This window comes from Protopterus annectens, chromosome 8.part0 (genome assembly GCF_019279795.1).
Source record: "Protopterus annectens isolate FY-2018-M chromosome 8.part0, PAN1.0, whole genome shotgun sequence".
Lineage (NCBI taxonomy): Eukaryota > Metazoa > Chordata > Ceratodontiformes > Protopteridae > Protopterus > Protopterus annectens.
In genome coordinates, this window is record NC_056741.1 from 1,847,192,934 (window position 1) to 1,847,213,433 (window position 20,500).

Sequence of the window (20,500 nt, forward strand, 5' to 3'; positions counted from 1 at the left end):
AGCATGTGGTCAACACAAGGCCAGAGTCTGTGCAGAAAGAGTTGGATAGCTATGTGCACAACATCAACCCGGAATCTGGGAGCATGTGTAGAAACAGTTAGTTAGTGTTAACAAACATTCCCTCCACAGGTATACCAGGTAAGAGGTGTATACTGCAGGTAAAACCAGTTCATGTGTAACGATGACGACAGTCATATCACTGTCCAAACTAAGGTTATAGGGTAGTGTAGTAAGACTTGTAAGGTACAGATAACAGCACTGACTAGGAAAGCAATGTAGACTACAGGAATATACTAGTTGGTGACATCTCCCCCCCCCCACACCATATCTCCAACAATAATCAACATACCCAACACAACTGGTATGTAATGACACGTATGTTCTGATAATGTCCAACTGTTTGATAAATATTTTAATGGTTTCCATGCATGTGCTATATGGAATTATTCCAACATTGGTGGCATGGTACCATTAATGTACCTGCATACTGTTCTTATTACCACTGTGATCCCATATATGCATGTGTTCTGTTTGCTATGCAACTGTTCCGTATCTGGTGTCTGGGTTAATGGGAATATCTATGCATGCTATTATACCTAACCCTGGAATGTGTTGACTATTACTAACCCATATTTGATGAAATCTAAACAATATAGCACACTTGGGAAGGCCGGTCCCAGAGGACCCACTTGTCCCCACCTCAGCTAACCGTGGCACCGGGGACCAGCATGTCTGGGGCCCAACACAGGACCTCCCTGTCCATTGGTCCTGCACCACCTTCGAGTGGAACTGCCTTAGTGTATGGGGCTCGCCCGCCCCTGGAGTGAGTGAGGACAGGCACCTGTCACTCATCGCCAGGTCGGAGCATGGTGCCTAGAGAGATCAACCAACAGTTTGGTGATCTTATACGCCAGCTCAAGGGCCATGTGTCATGATTAGAGAGTCAGCCTGGCTCTGCGATTCAGCCCCTAGCACAGCCACCTATGGGGCTGTGAAGGTGCAGGGGTGACTGCCCATGGGTGGGGACCTCAGTCCCACTGTTACCACTAGGGGCTTGTGGGCTTCCGATTTCCCAATATCCCTCCCCATCAAGGTGTTTACCCCCCACATGTGTCATATACCACCTCTATATGCATCTTGTTTGTCTTGTCTGTTAACCTACCCAACCTACCTCCACAAATATACCTACCAAAGCTCCCCAACATCCCACTCTGACCTGAATAAAAAAAAGGGCAATCTGTTCCCACAAAAAAAATCACGCCTTATACATAACTGTCCATTTCACACACGTGTCCACTTGACACATGTAATCCAGCCTAATTGGCATCACAACTTATATCTGTTGTCCTCACCCACTCCCAGGGATTTGAGTGTCCAAATCTACCTCCAAATTCGGTGAATATTTGCACAGCTGTTGCTGTAGAAGAAATGGGCAGCTATGGACCTTCCCTACACCCTTCCTGCACATCCCTGGCTATTTTCCCTGCTGTCTTTCCCTCTTTGTGTCCCTTTTTCATCACCACTTTCCTATCAACTCCTTTTTCTTTATTTTAAAGAAATTAGCACGGGGGTAAGAGGGAGTAAGCACTTTTAAGCAGTAGTAAGCAGGATTAAGCCTGTTTGTGTGGAGGTAAGCTATGCCTACACAGGTTAAGCAATTTAGAAGCTGAGTATAACAAACTGTAACTGGAAGTTAGCAGTGCTTATCTCAATGCAAACCTGTGCAAAACCACTTACAACTGCTTTAAAGTGCCTTAATCACTCTGTATCCAACGGCCCGTATTCTGCCCAGCAACAAAATAAACAGCCTCTGCAAGGTTCAAACCCAGGACCCTGCACTCAATAGCGAAAGTAATTTACCACTAAGCCATGTCAGACATACATAACCCTGATGTTTTCAAAAACATATTCAGCCCAGTCATTCAACAGTACAGAGAATGTATTCCAATGTGTAGATGTATGTGTGTGTAAATATATTAATATCTAAACAGATAAAACATATATATATATATATATATATATATATATATATATATATATATATATGTATATATAAAGATACATACATGCAAATGCCTACATCTATACATATATATGTCTACACCTATATGTCTAAATATACACAGCAAGTTACACATATGTAAGCAAATATTTATCTATATCGGTATATACGGACATAGCTTTTTATAGTTATATATATATTTATATATATATATATATATATATATATATATATATATATATATATATATATAGGTATATATGGACATACATCTGTAGAGAACAATGGGTGAGTAACTAAAACATATATGTCCACATGCACCGTTAATGGGGTTGAGAGGCCCCAAACAATATACGTCTTGTACGAATAGGTATACCCCCCACAGCCAAACACATCCACCCTGCAATAAACTACCAAGTGCTGCAGATCCCATGACCAGGACCTGACACGACATGGGCACAAGATGTTAACAGTACTATATCCCACCTGTATGATGTCAGGCTGGTATTGGTAACATATCAGCAGTACAGTCTGTCTCCCTATAGGAAATGTACAATGTGGAAGCTATCAATATCCTCAGGATACATATACAAAGACACATATATGCAGATACAGATATACACACACACACACACACACACACACACACACATATATATATATATATATATACACACACACACACACACACACACACACACACACACACAGATATATATAGATATACCTGTGACTACACATACACACGCAGAGATATTTACAGTAAGATACATATGTAGAAGGTGCACACAATATGGAACAGCCAGTATGCCTACAGTTAACACCTTATCAACTGGACACTGTATGAGCCACCCATACAAATGACAACCATTGATTGCAACATATACCTACAGAGAGGTCATAGGATAAAACACCACACACAAGTTTGCAGAACTGGAAAACCTTTATTTGTGCACTAAGACATCTTTATATAGGTGTTCATAGGTTAGTACTAAGCTAACTGCCCTTGCGAGCCATTTTAAGCCTATCCAATTATCTCTTGTGAGACTCACACCCTGCACCTCATGTGTAAGGAAGACATCTTAACCATTAGGCCACATATACCATGTCATATAGCTGTTCAGACACTGACATCCATATAAACAGAGTAATGCATCTGTGAAACAGTTATACTAATACAGTAGTCTGGATAGGTTCACAACTGTTGCTGTCCAGGCCAAGCCCTTCAAATTGTACAACAGTAAAGACAGACTGGGCCAGAGGATACCAAACAATTAACAGTAAGTAATGCAGGTGTATAGTTCAGCAGCCTTTATCTACACTCTGTATACAATCACTAGGTTGTAAAGACTTCAGTTTTCCAAATGGGATGTAACTGTTACATAACAAGGCATAACTGACACCATCACAAGCACACTGACAAACAGAACAGTCTGTATGGCAGGAGGCAGTAGGCCTGCATTAATTCAGTTTATGTAAGTAATGTAAATATAGGTGAATCATATGGTACTGTCCATCCAGATACATTAAGGCAGCTCACCTCTGACACCGCCACAATTTGTAATAACCTAGGTTATTTGTGGTGCATCCTCCCATAGACTTAATAATAATATACCACTGTTACATACACTGGCATCTGGATTGCATAAGGGCACACATGTATTGTGTAGGAGAAGCCCACACATATATGGCCTATCCCCACCATATGTGTGGGGGATACAACAGCAGTGGATTGATGGCAGGAATGGCAGCATGATATACCCACAGCCTACTACAGAACAACCCCTGACAGCTTTTCATATGTGCAAAGCTTGGTATGTAGGTGGATGACAGAGTCTGGAACACAGGGCCATATGTGGAAAACTGTTGCCATAAACTAAGCAAGTTGCTGGTGTTACAGGACAGTCTGCAACATACCCTTTAGTCAGGGATTTGAGGTTAGAAACATAAATGGATGTAGCCATGTACTGGTAGCACTCAACGCACACACTGCCAGTGAAATATCTAACACAGGACCTGTGTGGTGGACAGACAAAACATGATAGGCACACCTCTGGCCACCAAGAGGATAGGCCCACAGTTGAGAGCTATGCAGACAGACTGCATTCCAAGGTAAACTAGTATGTACATACAAACCCTGTCACACCAACAACATGTGCAAGAGGCTGAGGGTGGTGAGGATGTGAATGCTTCTGATCAACCCACATTGAGGACACGGGAAAGAGTGTTCAGACCCAGGGTAACCTATCAGGGGCTACATGAGCTGAAGATAGTGGAGCGCTATAGGGAGGACAGGGACCTCCTACAGCAAATTGTTGTACATACAAACCATGTAACACTGTGAGGCGTGGCCGGCACAGCTCAACAATTTGCTATAGGAGGTCCCTGTCCACCCCATAGTGCTCCACTATCTCCAGCTCATGTAACCCCTGGTAGGTTACCCTGGGTCTGTACATCTTCTCCGTCTTTTCACTGTGGGTTGATTGGAAGCATTCACATCCTCACCACCCTCAGCCTCTTGCACATGTTCTATTTTGCCTGCTGCAGCCCCTCTCATTTTGTAGGTTTGTTTGTTAAAAGTTCCCCGCTTGTATTCACCAGTGGTGTAGAGTGTGGGAAAAAACATAGGGGAAGGTGTTTGTATAGTGTATAGTAGTGTTCTGGGCTGGGCTGGTCTGCTGCCTTTGTAATTGGCTGATTCTGATACATTTCACCTGCCAGCTATGCTAGTTCTCCTTGATTACTTTCCTAATGTTTTTTCCCTTCCCATTGGCTTCCTGTTTAAGCCCGGGGGTGCGCCACATGAACAGAGTGCTCAAATGTGCACAGTGCTGCTATTTCCTGATTTAACTTTCTTTTTCTTCCTTTAAAGCACACCTGTATGGCAATGTAAAGAGTGCTAGGCAGATTCAGACCCACCTCCTAGCTTAGCTGTGCTAAGCTAGGAGCAAACCCAAGCCACAGGGCTCCAATCCGCTTACAGTATGCCTGACACACACCCCCATGATGTCAGCTAACTCCTAGGCTTGCACCAAGCTATTCCTACTCTTACACTGTTGGGACCTGTCTAGCATGCTGGGGAAAACTGGGATTCACAATCATTCCCCTCATTTGCATAGAATTGCCTGCTAATGCATTGTTACATGTCTCACACTGAGCCTCGCCCCTTAGCAACCACTACTCACTGGCCATGTTGTCTTCTGCCTGCCATTGACTTGCATGTCAGAATAGTGATTTTAGTTAGAATGCTTAATTTAGGTTTATTTTGTTATTCCCCTGATCCCATTTGGGAGCCGCTGCCCTACACTTAAACAGCCGAGATCGGCTAAAAAAAAATAAAAGTTGATTTTTTTTTTTTTGGCTGTTTGCAATACCAGTGGCTTTATACTTGACCATTGGCATGCTTCCTAAATGATATGCAGCCTTTATTTGGAGCTCTCAGAGCTCCGTTTTGGATTTTGCAGAAATGTACTCGGTTACTAACCGAGTACATTTCTGCAGATTGCACTAGTCCTGCACGACCGGTTTCAAGTTTCCTGGATCGCAAATTCACCTCATTTGCATGGATTTCTCCTGCAAATGGGGTAATTTGCATACAGGAGCTTAGTCTGTGCAGGACTAGTTCAGGAGCACTTGTGCACGCCCCTGCAGGCTGTTCCTGGATCGCACGGCAGACATATTGCCTGCCAGTGCTCCTGCACTGATCCTGCACACCATGCAAGGCATAGAGAATCCGGGGGATTATTTAAGAAAAGTAAGTTTTTTTTTCTTAAATAATGTCATTGTATAATAGCAATAACCAACTCAGTGGTTGTGGTATACTGAAATTTATCCATGGCTGGCTTTATTTAATCACTCAGACTTCACCCTCATGATTAAACCACACCATCAGTGGGTAAATCTTCAATATGCCACACCACTTTGTCGGTTATTCCTTAAATAAATAACACAATGTAATAATAATCAAAGACTTCAGCAAACCTACTTTAATGATTGAGTATCCAACCATATTTTAACTTTATTTTTAGAAGGTTCCTTACTAGGTAGGCTTTATCAACTGAGACCTTAAAAGATTTTTAAAATGCATCTCACATGCTCGTCTTGTAAACTAACTAGGAAGAAATGGCTAAGCCAACAGTAAAGTGACTTATAAAATAAAGGATTAAACAAGAAAGCAACTATTATACCTCATGCAATAGATATTTAACTATATTTGTTGAACTATAAATAAGCAATATAAATAAAACATGGTACACAAAAAAATATATACCCTAAAACACACTTCCAACTGAATATAGCAGGACTTTTCTGTACAAAAAAATTAGTACAAAGTAAGACAAATACCCCCAATATATTTTAATTATCTATCATCATTGATAACATTTGATATTAACTGCTAAACAGACAAGCACCAGTATCAAACATCTGCAATCAAACAAACATCTCTAAAACCTTACTTTAAATGTAAATCCAAATCACACATATATAATTCAAATATGCTAAATCCATGGCTGAACAACTGCAACCAAAGTTAATCACCATGTACAATATTATATCCCACACCACATCACAGGCTTTTGTGATCCTCATAATTTTATTAAGAACTTCCCAAATATATTTATTGCTCACAGAATAATCTGGAATCATCTCATAACTTTTTCTTTATTTTATAGTCTAACCTTCTGGTTCGTGCCTTTAAATACTCCTTTTTTCATCTGCATGCATCATCACTTTGTTGAGGTTACTCTCTGGATGTCTCCTTTTAAAATTTATTTTTAAATTCAACCTTAGGGTATTTATCTTTTCGGTAGAGGTGGATCTTGATGTCTCCAGCATTGAAATGTTACTAATATTTTCTTTTAGTTGCCTCAGATGTACATTTTTGTGATGTAAGAAATTGTTAATAGCAATGTGTTTCTGCAAATGTTCTACAAATGTTAATCAATTTTTCTTTCTGCAAATATACATTTAAAATGGTATACTGTTAGCTTGTATATCCAGGTATAATTTCACAATATCAAATGAATTTCTGAATTATTCATAAGATTTTGGAAAAAAAAAGTCTCTCCTCCATCTTCCTAAATAAAAAAAATGTTAATGCAACATATGCATTCCATGAAATTTGATCATAAGATAATTATTTTGTTCTCAAGCCAACATAAAAAGATTGTCATAACTATAGTCCATTATGGCACACATGGCTATGTAGCCCTGTCATTTGTTGTAATACCCTCTGCTAAAAATAAAAAAAAAGTTAATTTGATATGGACAAGTGTAAACAGGTTATATTTGTTATGTTTTAATAATATGCTTGCTTTGGTATATTGTGACTGCTGATAAAAAATTGAATAAAAAATAATAAAAAACTTAATTTGTAAAATTAGCTTAATAAATAAATAAATAGTTTACTGTTTTTTCTTTCCCTAGATTTTCTATTACTGCCAAATGCTCACTGTATGAGATTACAGAGTTCAAAGATTTCATGTCCATAGTATCAGAAAGAAGTGTTAAAACTTTGAATCACAGTTTTGTTTTTCTACCACCATTCACAGTGGTCCCATTTTGTAAATGATGTCCTCACAATAGGTCTAAAGGAGGTGCCATTATATTTAAATGTAATTTCAGTAGTATCTCAAAACATGTAGCCACCCTTAATTTTCTAAGACCACGCAGATAGCTCAATCATGCAATAAACAGACCATCTTGCTACCAACTTTGGCCAATCTACTTAGGCAATTATGAATATATAAATATGCACAATTACTACTTATGTTACCAAAATACGATAGACAGATGCTCACTGTATTGTCATTATTTCTGATTGTTTTAAATGTTCATGACTTTTTATACATTGCATAGTATTGTATAGCAGCTAAGACTTGTACCTATTTCTACCTGCTGGAAGTGAACTGCATTTATGCAAAAAAATTCTTGACTTTATCTATCTCTGTATTATTTATTTACTATTTGTTGTCTGACCACTTTCAGGTACCACACAACAAAGAAAATATACAGTTATTAGAACAAAGCAAAATATATGTTGATAGAAAATGGAACAGTGTTATGCATATGAACAAACAGTGCACAGCAATGGTTTACGTACAACAGGGCACAGGGTATATGGAGTAAGCAAATGCTGTATAGTCAGTTAAGCAGCGTTACTAAATAATTACTAAATAATTAAACAATCATTAAATCTAACACAGTTGCAGTTTCTAATGTAGATGTAACATTTCACTGCTGTTAGTTTATTGAGATAGTTAATTTTTGTTCTTAAAGCACGCTGTATTCATTTATAAGATAATCCCTAAAGCTTTTTTTCAATTATTTTGTGGTGGATACTGCCAAAGTTTCAGAAACTATACTATTCCATGAGGCAGGACCTAGTCATGAAACTGCTTTTTTGGCTATTAATCTTTTGAAGGGTAGTGTAAGAAGCAGGATATAATTTTCCCAACTGCTTCTTAGAGATTACAATTATTCAATGAGTGGTAATTTGTTTTTCAGTAGGGGGTTATAGACAAGTTTTATTTTGTGGAAGAGGAGACATTTTTAACAGATAACAGGCTCAATTAGTAAATGGTAACCAGTGAAGATCTTTAATGAGGTTTCAACGGTGTTTTTGGATTTGCTAGTAGTGCAAATTTAAAAACACTGTTTTTTGTAATATGGATCCTATGGGTATTGTAGTAAAGTGTAAAGCTATTAATGGAAGCCCACATTCAAGTGTGGGTAGCAGTATGTTTTTGGCAATGGCAATCAAAGCTTTGGGGGAAAAAGTGAAGAGAAATCTTATAACAGAGTTTGAGATAAGAGAAAACTTTAGAGTTGATATTGTCAGTGTCTGCTTCAAATGGTCTAGGTATAATGTTAATTATTTACATTCAGGTACATTTGAAATAATATTACCCAGTGTGTCTTTTAGGAGAATACTGGGTAACTTGCCGACTGTTTGAGGGGTGACAAAAAACATATACTGTTTGATTACTTTTATATAAATGTAAATATGTTTGTGTAACAAGTAATAATTCAATAAAGGTGTTTAAAAAAACATTGATTTTAATAGAATTCAGAAGGAACTTGTCACATGCTGTCCACTTGCATTGGCTTATAAAGTTTGTTTGAAGATGTACTTGAAGATCAGTGTAGGATTTATTGGCTTCTAAAAGTAAAATATAATTTGCATAGGCAGTGAGATTAAAAATTAGGAGATCATGTGTCATATCACTAATAAATGGTGAGTACAGTAGAAGGCCAAGAACAGGTCCTTGGGGTACTCCCAATGTTAAGTATGTCAACTGATGAATATTGTTTGTCAGCAAAGATTTGAAAGAATCTGATAGAAAGATAATTTTAAACCAAGTTAGGATGCTGTCCCTAAAGTCTGCTTTTTAAGTTTCTGCAACAGTAACTGATGATTAACTGTCTGAAATGCACAAGTTATATCTAAAAAAAAAACTCCTGCTGTTATTAGGCCTTCATTTATATTGCAATAAATACTGCTGGTTGCAGAGTTTAGTTTTGTGACAGTGCTGAAGCCACTGTGAAATCCATGTTGATGGACAGACAGTAGTCTGTAGCTACTGATATGTTTGAGTAATGGTTTATAAAGTAGTTTATCAAACATTTTTGCAACGGTGCCTAAATTTGAGATGGAGCAGACATCTTTGAAATGTTGGGGTGATGGGACTTTAGGAAGTGGAATGGTTATGGTATGTTAAAGACTGGAATGATAATGGCATGTTTAAGAGTGGAATGATAATGGCATGTTAAAGAGGAGGAACACCCCCTAATGTGAGAGAGAGGTTAAACATATGAACGAGTGGTTTAGCAATAAAATTGTAGGCTTTCCAGAGGAATGTAGGTGAAAGGAACTACATTTAGCTTGCAATGTGTTTAGAGTTTGTAGTATTTTCTTATATCTTACCACACTTACCTTCAGAATTCAGCACTCCACTGATTGATTGTTCACCTTGATCTTCTTCTTCTTTTGGCTCTACCCCCTCCTTTCACCCTGCAAGCTCACTCCACTCCCCTACCCTGCCCCCAATTCCCACACACCCCCAGTTGTCCTACACTTATCACCTTGCCACTTCCCCTCATCTGACACCACTCCCACTCATCAAAATCAGTCAGGAGTAACCAATCATTCACAGGACCCAGCCCTATTACTCAAACTCTCCCCAGTCTCTATATGCTAATTATAAACACCCCAACTCTATTTTAAACAAGCATTACTCCTTCAATACCCCTACAATGCCTCCACATACTTTTAACAAATCTTCAAACTCTAATTCTATTTACTGCCTAATACCCCCACTTATAATTCTCTATCTTCTCACAGCCTATGAATACCAACACCTCACTGGCACCCACTACCCTAGAGCCAAAACCAGTACTACTAATCAGCCACATAATTCTAACCAACCACTACCCCACCTCTCATCAAACTCTTCTAATGCAAAAACACACCATCCCATTCGTGCTTCATATATTAATCCTAGAAATAAATATTACCACAAACTCTTATTTAAACTCCAGAAACTTGATACTAGATTACTACCTAACCTCATAGTGGATAGTGACGTCCACCCTAACCCAGGCCCAACCCCACCTGTTACTATCAGCCCCACAAATAACACCCATACTAACCTACAAAACTCAAATAATGCCCCCAACTCACTCATGATATATTATGCCTTACCGAGACCTGGCTCAAGCCTACTACCATTGATAATGAGATTAAACCCCCATGGTACAATATATTAAGACTTGATTGCATCTCTAAGAAAGGAGGGGGGTAGCCATCTTATATAAATCCACTCTGGAAGTATCCAAAACTAGTACCCCAAATGCCTTGTTTACTAACAATGTAGAAATACTCATCACAAAGGTCCAACTCAACAAACACAAATCTATAAACATTGTATGTACCTATATTCCCCCAGGTGACAACACAAATACCTTGGAGGGTATCCTCCAATGGCTCTCTACTAACTGCCCCCAGGAAACTATTATTCTCGGGGATGTTAATATCGACTGGAATACTTGCTCTTCAGACTTCCCCTCCACCCATATAAATTTGCATGGCTTCTCCCAGTTGATATCTTCCACAACCAGAATCAATAAGCCTAAAAAAAGGAAAGTATCCTAGACTGGCTATTAATAAACAACCTACCCCAGACATATAAAACAGGCACCCTACCTGAGGAGTTTAGTGATCACTTCCTGACCTACATAATCAGATAAAGAAAGGACATCCCTCAACAATCTTCCTTTAAAACCATTAGAAGTTGTAAGAACTTTATTCAGACTAAATTTCAGAATGAACTTAACACATGTGACTGGTCCAATCTATGGCTACTTCCACTAGATGAAGCGGTCTCATACTTTAACTCTACATTTCTTGCTATCCTGGATAATCATGCTCCCCCAAGCACTATCAGAACCAATAACAAAGTAGCACCATGGCTGTCCAATGATACAAGACAAAAAAATTATTAGCAGAAACAAAGCATGGACCTCCTGGAGAACCACTAATTCCCCAAAAGACCACCTTATATATATATACAGCTGAGAAATGACACAAAGAAGTCTATTATGCTAGACAAAATAATTACTACTGTAATCTGCAACAAAAGCACCAAAATCAACCACAAAAATTCTGGTCAGGCATAAACAAACTTCTCCACCCAGGCCAATCAACTACCCCCAACCCCTTAACTACCCACTAACAACCTCCTAAAATTTTTGCTAACACATTTAACACTTTCTTTACAGAAACCATGCAATCCCTAGCCAGTAAGCTATCTCCCTATACCCCAAGTACCACCAACCCCACACCTGATAATAAGATCCCCTTTAAGCTTGATCCTGTGCCAACATCTTTTATTAAGTCCCTACTTAAAAACTGAAACCCACCACCCTTTCAGCAGACCTACTACCTGCAGAATATCTCCAAAAAAGCCGCTAATGAAATAGCATACCCCATATCAATTTTAATCAGTAGAACTATCCACGAAGCCTATATCCCCCACATCTGGAAAATCTCTCACATTGTTCCTCTTCATAAAGGGGGAGATTCCACTGAATTTTCAGATTATAGGCCTATAGCTATTCTGCCGCCCTTGGATAAAATAATGGAAAAATGTATCCACAAGCAATTTCTTGCCTATCTGAATCAAAACACTCTCCTAGCCCCCTCCCAGCATGGATTTAGACCTTGCCATAGTACAACCTCAGCCCTTCTCTCCTTCTCCCATACAATAAATCAAAACTGTAATGACAACAAGCTCTCCTCAGCCCTCTTCCTTGACCTATCCAAGGCATTTGATATGGTACATCACCAGCTACTCTTAAACACATTAAAATCACTCTCCATAGATAACCTAGTAATTATCTGGTTTCATTCTTATCTAATTGACAGACAACAAGCTGTACTATGGAATAATAACCTATCATCTCTTTTACCAGTCACCCTTGGGGTCCCACAGGGATCTATATTAGGTCCCCTCCTAGTCTCCATATTCATTAATGACCTGTACAAAGTCGTCCCTGATGCAACTTGTATTCACTATGCAGATGACTCAACCCTAATCTGCTCTGCCACCTCCCCCATAGATTTACAAACCTTGTCCCAAATCACTTTCAACAAAGCAGAGAACTGGCTCACTGGTCGCCAACTACTATTAAACCCAAATAAAACCAAACTATTACTCTTGTCCCCCACTTGCAAGGTCCCCTCACCACCTCTCACCATAATATCTAACAATGGTACCATAATTTCTCCAGAACCTAGTACTAAACTACTGGGAGAGATCATTGACTACAACCTCACGTTTGATGCTCACATAGACAAAACTATTAAAAGAGTTAATAAAAAGTAGGCTCTTTATACAGGATTAAACCATTCCTAACCCCATCTGCTAGAACTGTTATTGCCCGCACACATCTACTATCGACCCTTCTTTATGCCTCACCCATCTTTGTAAACCTAAGCAAATCAAACCTCAATAAATTTACTAGGTGCTATAATAACATTGCCAGATTTGCCACAAGATCAGCTTATAGAACCCATCACTGCCTTAACCTTCAATCGTTAGATTGGCTTGAACTACCCTATTAACTGCAATATAACCAACTAATCCTTCGTTCTTCCAAAACATTGCTAGTGCAAACTGTTAAAACCAACAATTCAGCTGGTGAATCATTATTCTCCAACTCTGCCGGTAAAAATTGGAACCTACTTTCTGCTGAACTCACCACTGACCCTTCCTAATCCCAATTCAAAAACTTCCTTGGGAAATACCTAAAAATGCAGTAGCTTTGTCCCTGTACAAACCCTGACTAACCCCCATTCAAGCATATGTCATAAATGAGAACCTCATTACAAGAATAAAACTCTAACTCTAACTGTTTAAAATTCTGTGTATCACCCACCTACTGGAAGGATTTAAAGTTAACACTACACCATGTATGATAACCACCTTAATATATGTGTTTTCCTTTTTCAGATGAAATCTTTAACTATTTCTTTCTCGGCTACTTGCTTCCAACCTTTGTTGTGTGTATGTGAGAAAAACATGTACCTGTGTGTACATATCGTTAAACAAATCTCAGTTTTGTGATAACTCACTGCAATAATTTCACTGAATTTACACTTGTTTTTGTACATTTAGAGCTTTTCTCCCCGGGCCTCCGTTGAAAATGGACCTGTATCCAGTTGGACTTTCCCAGTTAACAAATGTAAAATAAAATAAAAATAAATAAATAAATAAATAATAACTGTGATAATAGAAAATGTTTTATTTGTGGTAGAGTTTGGTCATGAAGCAAAAAAAATGTGAAATGAAATGTGTTAAATGTGAGAGAATAGGACATTAATGGATGGATTATGATAAAAAGAAAACAATATGCAGGAAAGGAATGAAGTTACACCAGAGGAGAGTGTAAGAGAAGATTGTATAGAAATACTACAAAAGAAAAATGAGAAAGACATTACAGTGAAAACAGATGAAAACACAAAAGAAGAAGTATAAGAAAGAAGAAGAAGAAAATAATTTGAGTGAAGAGGGAGAAGAGAAATGGATGTGGATTAAAAGCAAAATAAATTATATTGGAAAAAGTGTGAAAGAAATGTAAATTTAAAAATATAGGAATGGGAGAAATCAAGAAAGGAAAAGGGTAAAGACTAACATAATTTTTGATAGAGAGTAAGAGTCTTATCTATAAATGTAAACAGTATCAAGAATGTAAAGAGAAGATTAGAGGTACTAGAGTGGTGTAGATTATTAGTATGGATATCATAATATTAATAGATATTAGAATTTTGACAGAAGAGGAAAGAGTACAAGTTAATGAATTATGGGAAGGAAAGGGACATGGAATGTAGAAGAAGAAAGATGTTCAGGAATAGTAATTCTAAGTAAAGAACTTATACAACATTTTAGATTTCACATTAGTAATTCTAGGAAGAGTATTATTAGTGGATATAAAATGGAAGAATCAAGTATACAGGATTGTGACATTATACGCACATGATATACGAAAGCAAAGAGAAATTGTGTTTAAGAAAATTCTTGATGTTAGTGTCAACATGGAAATTATTAATAGGAGATTTTAATTGTGACCAAAGACATAGACAAAAAGAAGAAGCAGATGTCAAAGTTATGTTAGAAAAAATAAAAGTGGTAAAATATATTCATGGGATTATAATCAGTGGACATATAAAAGAGGTAACCTGAAAACAGAAATTGACTATTTTATACTATCAGAGAGTTTAAAAATACTTCATTAAGGTATAATAATGATATTTATTGGAACATGTAGCAGTTTGGGTAGAAATTCAAGATAAAAGGATATATTAAGATAGGTAGAGGCATTAAAAGATTAAATGAGGCAGGTACAGGCATTAAAAGATTAAATGAGGCAGAAATAAATGAAGATATGAGAAGAACAGTTTTACAGTTATAGGTAGAGAATATATATATATATATATGAGAAGTTTTTACAAAAATTGGACAAGCTGGTGGATAGTTTTAAAAGAAAAATACAAAAAAGTTTCTGGAATTGCAAAGAACAAAAAGAAAACTAGATAGCTATAAATATAAAGACATTAGCAATAAAATGTTTAAAGATATAGTTAATAAAAAAGAATGTATAGAAAAGCAAAAACTATATATGGAATGAATCAAAAAATTGGAAGGTTGTTGTTTAAACAACTATTTTTTTACAAGGCAGACAAGAGGAAGTAGCTGCTTATCTAAGTAAATGTAGTCAAGGAAAATAATATAATAATAAGAAGCTTAAGAAATGAGGAAGGCAAGATAGTAAAATACAGAATGAACTAATTCAAGTAACAAGAAATTATATTATGAAAATATCTGTTAGAAACGAAAATAAAAAAAATATATAAATGGAACATAAAACACATAAAAAATTAGGTAAAGAAAATAATAAGGAAGTGGAAAAGAAAATCGCTATGTTCAAAGTAAAAAAAAGACTTGAGAAGAGCAAACCTTAAAGCTCTGACAGGAATAGAGACAGGAATAGACAGAGTGGAATATTTGATGTACAAAAATCTGAATGAATGGCAAGAATATCTAGTAGATGTTTTTAATGAATGGTTGGAAAAAGATATACAAGATGAAAAAATATGTATGGGTGTAATGAAGTTTATATGGAAGAAGGGAGATAAAATGGATATAAAGAATTGGAGACCTACAGTATTAAATAATGTTGATTATAAAATATTTATGAAAATATTACAAAATAGAATAGAAGGTAGAGTGAATAAGTTATTGAATGAAACATTTTTTGCAACAAAATGGAAAGGGGACAAAAATTTTTAATAATAAAGAGAGAGAGAGAGAGTAGAGGAGGGAATTATAAGAAAAGTGGAAGCAAAAGTATTAATAGGAAATGTTAGTAAAATATTTGATAAAACATAACATGCAGTGTTGTGGGAGATTTTAGAAGAATATGAGTTAAGTAAAAAAAAATAATGAATGTTTTGATATGTGTATAGCAAACATAAGTGATATTCACTGTTAATGTTTGGTTAAGTGAGAAAATACAGATAAAAGTGGTATAAAATAAGGGGTGTCCAGTCAGTAGCATGTTTTTGCATTAATAATGTATGCAATTATAAATTAAGTAAGTCTAACATTAAAAATGCTAGATATTGTACAAGAGAAGGAATATGGATTCTAGCAATGTTCTCATTTGCAGATGATTTAGTATTATTAATAGTTAAGAATGAAGAAGGGATGAACACAGCTATTAACACATTAAAAAACTTAAAAGTGTTATATTTAAGTATTAATGAGGACAAAGTAAAGGATTAGGTTTTCAGGTAGAATAAAAGGTATTCAATTTAATAATGAAGAGATACAAATTCTAGGATTAAAGTTTTGAGCAATAGAGGATAATATGATGGAGAAATATGTTAAAGAAAATAAAATAATTTTTTCTGGAGGAAATTTAAACTGACATACAGCTAAAAAGCATATATGCTGAATTAAGTAATGTTAGGAAAACTAGATAATTTGGCAAGTGTTTTTCAATAATAACAGAACTGGAAAAATAATTATTATCTATATGGTTTGCCTTAATATAGGGTTCAATATTAAACCCAATCAAAACAGGAATTTTTTACATTTCTAAAAAAGAAGGAGGATTTGGTTTAATAAATCCAATTGTACATATAACACCACTGAATTTATATAAATTACTCGCTTGAATGAAAGAAAAACAGTTAACACTGGTAGTAGATATAATACAAGGGAAATATAGAGATATTTGAGAGAAACTTGAACAGCTTAAAAGAAAGTTATAATGGATACAGAAATGAGATTATATCAAGAAAAAATGTTATATATGTTATATCCTATATACATTACATTCTTCCACTTCCCACATATAGGGTGGTGCTACACCTACACTGCAAGGACTTACCTTGGGATCGAGAGTTTGGAGATTCTCTATATCCTTGTTAATTAGGTCCATGATGCTACACTCCATAGCCTTACATATCAGACACATTAAGCTAATGGGGTGATAATTCCCAGGGTCTGTAGTCACCCCCCATTATGGACAGGAATGACTGTAGCAGTGCACCATTTGGTAGGAACAAAGCCTGAGGTGAGGCTGTGATTGAACAGGGCACAGAGATGTAGTGCCAGTTCACTTTGCAGTTCATGGAGAACACATCCAGAAATATTGTCAGGTCCCATGAAAGCTGTATTCCTGGCCTTAGACAATGCAGCTTTAACCTGTGCTGTAGTAATGCTGGGTGCCTGGCATTCCTCCAGGACTGTGATTGGTCCTTTAGAGGGGAGGGAGGGGTAAAGTTGGCACTGAATCTGATGGCCAGTATGTTGGCAATATCCGTTGATCCAGTATAGGAGGCACCATTATGCAGTAACTCGGAGAAAACCTGGGTATTGCCATGGAGATTCTTGATAAAACTATAGAAGGCTTTGTGGTTGCTTTAGTGTGTCATAATTCTGCATTCATAGCTGGCTTTAGAAGTTTTGATGAGGGATCTCAACTTTTTGTTGAAGCTAATAATGGAGTTTTTCCAGTCTGGGGACTAAACCTTTTTCTACAACAGTTTCTTTCTTCTGTTGCAGAGTTTATTAATGTCAGGGGTCCACCAGATTGGCTTCCTTTTTTTTGGAGAAGAGCATCTTGGTTCTGTTGGGTATTGCTAGTTCCATGCATTTATGTACATGTTTGTACAGTGTCAGTACATTGGTTATGACTCAGCAGTCATGCATCTATTTTCCATTGACATGGGTGCCGTGAAATTAGCCACCTCTGTTTTTAGGAGCCCAAAGTCAGCTTTGGAGAAGTTTTTCATGGTGGTTACCTTTGCAGGAGGTGTGGGTGAGATGTGGATTTCCATGGTGATTAGTTTGTGTTCAAATCGTACCAGGGAGGAATTGACTACTTGTATGGAGCAACGGTTGTCCATGTTAGTAATAACCAGGTCAAGGATGTTGCTTCCTAGTGGGGGTAAGAATGAGCTGGTCCAGGGCATTGGAAATGATCAATTCCAGGAAATGTTGCGCCAGAGTATTGGTGCATGAGTAGTTTTCCCAGTTGATGGAGGGGTACTTGAAGTCACCTAGTATGGGAGAGTTGGGTTGGACCCTAATAGTTTCCAGGGTTCTTAGGAATGTGGAGTGAGAGTCTTGGGGGCATGGTTGGGGACTGCAGCAGGCTACGGCCTGAATCGCGTCATGCTGGGCTACTAGTCTGGAGGTGTGCATATGCTTTATAAATATGGGGACACCGCTGCCTTTGGAGCTTTGGTCCATGTTCTGGGGCCGAAAGGTGTGGAATGAGTTATAACCTGGTACCACAGGTGTGCTTTCTGCTGCTTTAAACCAGGTCTCCGTTACAGCACAAATGTTAATGTTCACCATTTTGAGGAGTGCTTCAAGAAAGTGCATCTTGAGATTTAGATTTCTAGCACTGAGCAGCATGACCCTCAGATTACATTTATTTATAGCTGTTATGGTGGTAATTTGGTCTTTGGAACATCACTCAAAAAGGCATTATAAGTGTGGCAAGAGCCTTAGCCAGTATCCGGAAACCCAGGGATGACAGATACATTCCACATCTGGCAAAGCATCAAGGTCTGTCAATCATGTCATCCCAAGCAGACAGATACTGGATCCCCTTAGAATTACACTAGAAACTTAACCAATTGTTGAAGTCAATCATTTTCTGCTTGTACTGCGGTATCATTCTGGGCAACAGTAGGATGCTGCTCAGGGCTAGGGTCATATCTGCCTGGGCCACATAATCCAAGAGCTCCTCCATGCCCCTTTTCATGTAATCCAGGGAGACATATCTCAGGTCATTCACACCCACATGGACAGTGACAAAGTCATACTTGTACTTGTTGTGGAGTGACCTGAGTATGTGTGTTATGTGTCAGATTCTGGCACCTAATAGAAAGCTGACTGTTATCTTCTCCTTATTCAACCGAGTGAGTGGGACATCAGTGTGCCTCACTATCGAGTCACCTATGATTAGTGTATTGGGCAAACTGTTTTGCCTTAGTGGCTTAGGTTGAGGGGCATACTGTGTAGGTGAGCTGTATGTATTGTGGTTTGTGCTGTGTTGTAGTGGTCAAGTGCATTTCTGCCTTGGAGGTCTCTGCTGTTTAGGTAGATTTCTATTGAAAGCCTCCACAAAGGTAAGATGGGTGTGTGGTTTGTATTTTTATGTGAGAGCTGTGATGGTGGGTGTTCTGGAGGGCTATGTGTTGCATGTGGTGTGGTGCAGGGTTTGACCTTCTCCTCTTGAACAGCTATTCCGGTCTTGGCTTGAGAGTGCATGGCTTCCAATTTGGAAATATAAGTACATCTCTCACAAGTCTGAGTGTTGGGAGGTAAGAGGAGAGGGTTGTCTGTGTACATGAGGCAGTTGCGACACTGTCTCGCAATACCCAAGTTCACCAGGTTAATAAGAAAAGGTACAGGGAACTGACCTTTAGACATGCCAGGAGGAATGGTCATTAATACTAAGTACTGGAGCTGTTTCCTTATGTATTACTTTTACAGGAAAAATGTCACTCAAGGTGTCTGAGTCTGTACAGAGTACTGCCAAATACTTGAGGGGAAACTAATATGTAGACCCTGAAAATTTAAGAATGAAGTATTTAGGCAGATATTCTGAAGTTAGAAAGAAATCAAGCAGTATTTACTGAAAAATAAAGAATTAGCGTGTCAAGAATGATGAAAAGAGGGGAGTCGTATGAACAGCTACTGCCTGGCTACTGCCAATGCTGGTCTCAGCACACCTTCACTCTGTTTGGATACAATATTCCTTTGCTTCTTCTCTCACCAGAAGCAAAATGTTAGCACCAATCACAAGAGGAGAAGCAGGCCATGGCCTGTTTGGTGATCCAGTCTTGTCCCAGATGATGCAAGGATCTGCAGGGTTCTACCCTTTTTCTGGTAGATGCCTCAAATAGCAACCAGACCAATCAGGTATGCTAAGCACAGACACTCACTCTCCAACCAGAAAGAGTCAGGAATCAATGCACTCTGCTCCTGCTCTCACCAGTATCAGAATATAAGCACAGATTCCAAGCTGTCACCTATAAAGCAGTTATTAAGCTTTCTGGTGATCAGCAGTCTCCAGAAAATAATGTAACTGCACTCCTTCTTTCACCAGGAAAAAACAGAAAAATGAATCCCAAGATGGCTACTGAGAGGCAGAATGTGGGCTCTCCAATAACTGGTGGTGTTGTAATAGATGCTTAAAGGTAAGGTGAAAAAATGGTTTATCCTAAACATTGCAGTGTGCACTAGAGGAGTTAGATGTGAAAATAGCCAACTTACGTTTTACCTGTCTAAAAAGTTAAGTTTTAGTGTAGAGTTACTATTTTTAAAACAGCAAGATAGATTGAAAGGGGGTGGTCACTTTTGTATTCTTGTACTATAGAATACAGTAGAATGACCAATAAATTTAAATAGTTAT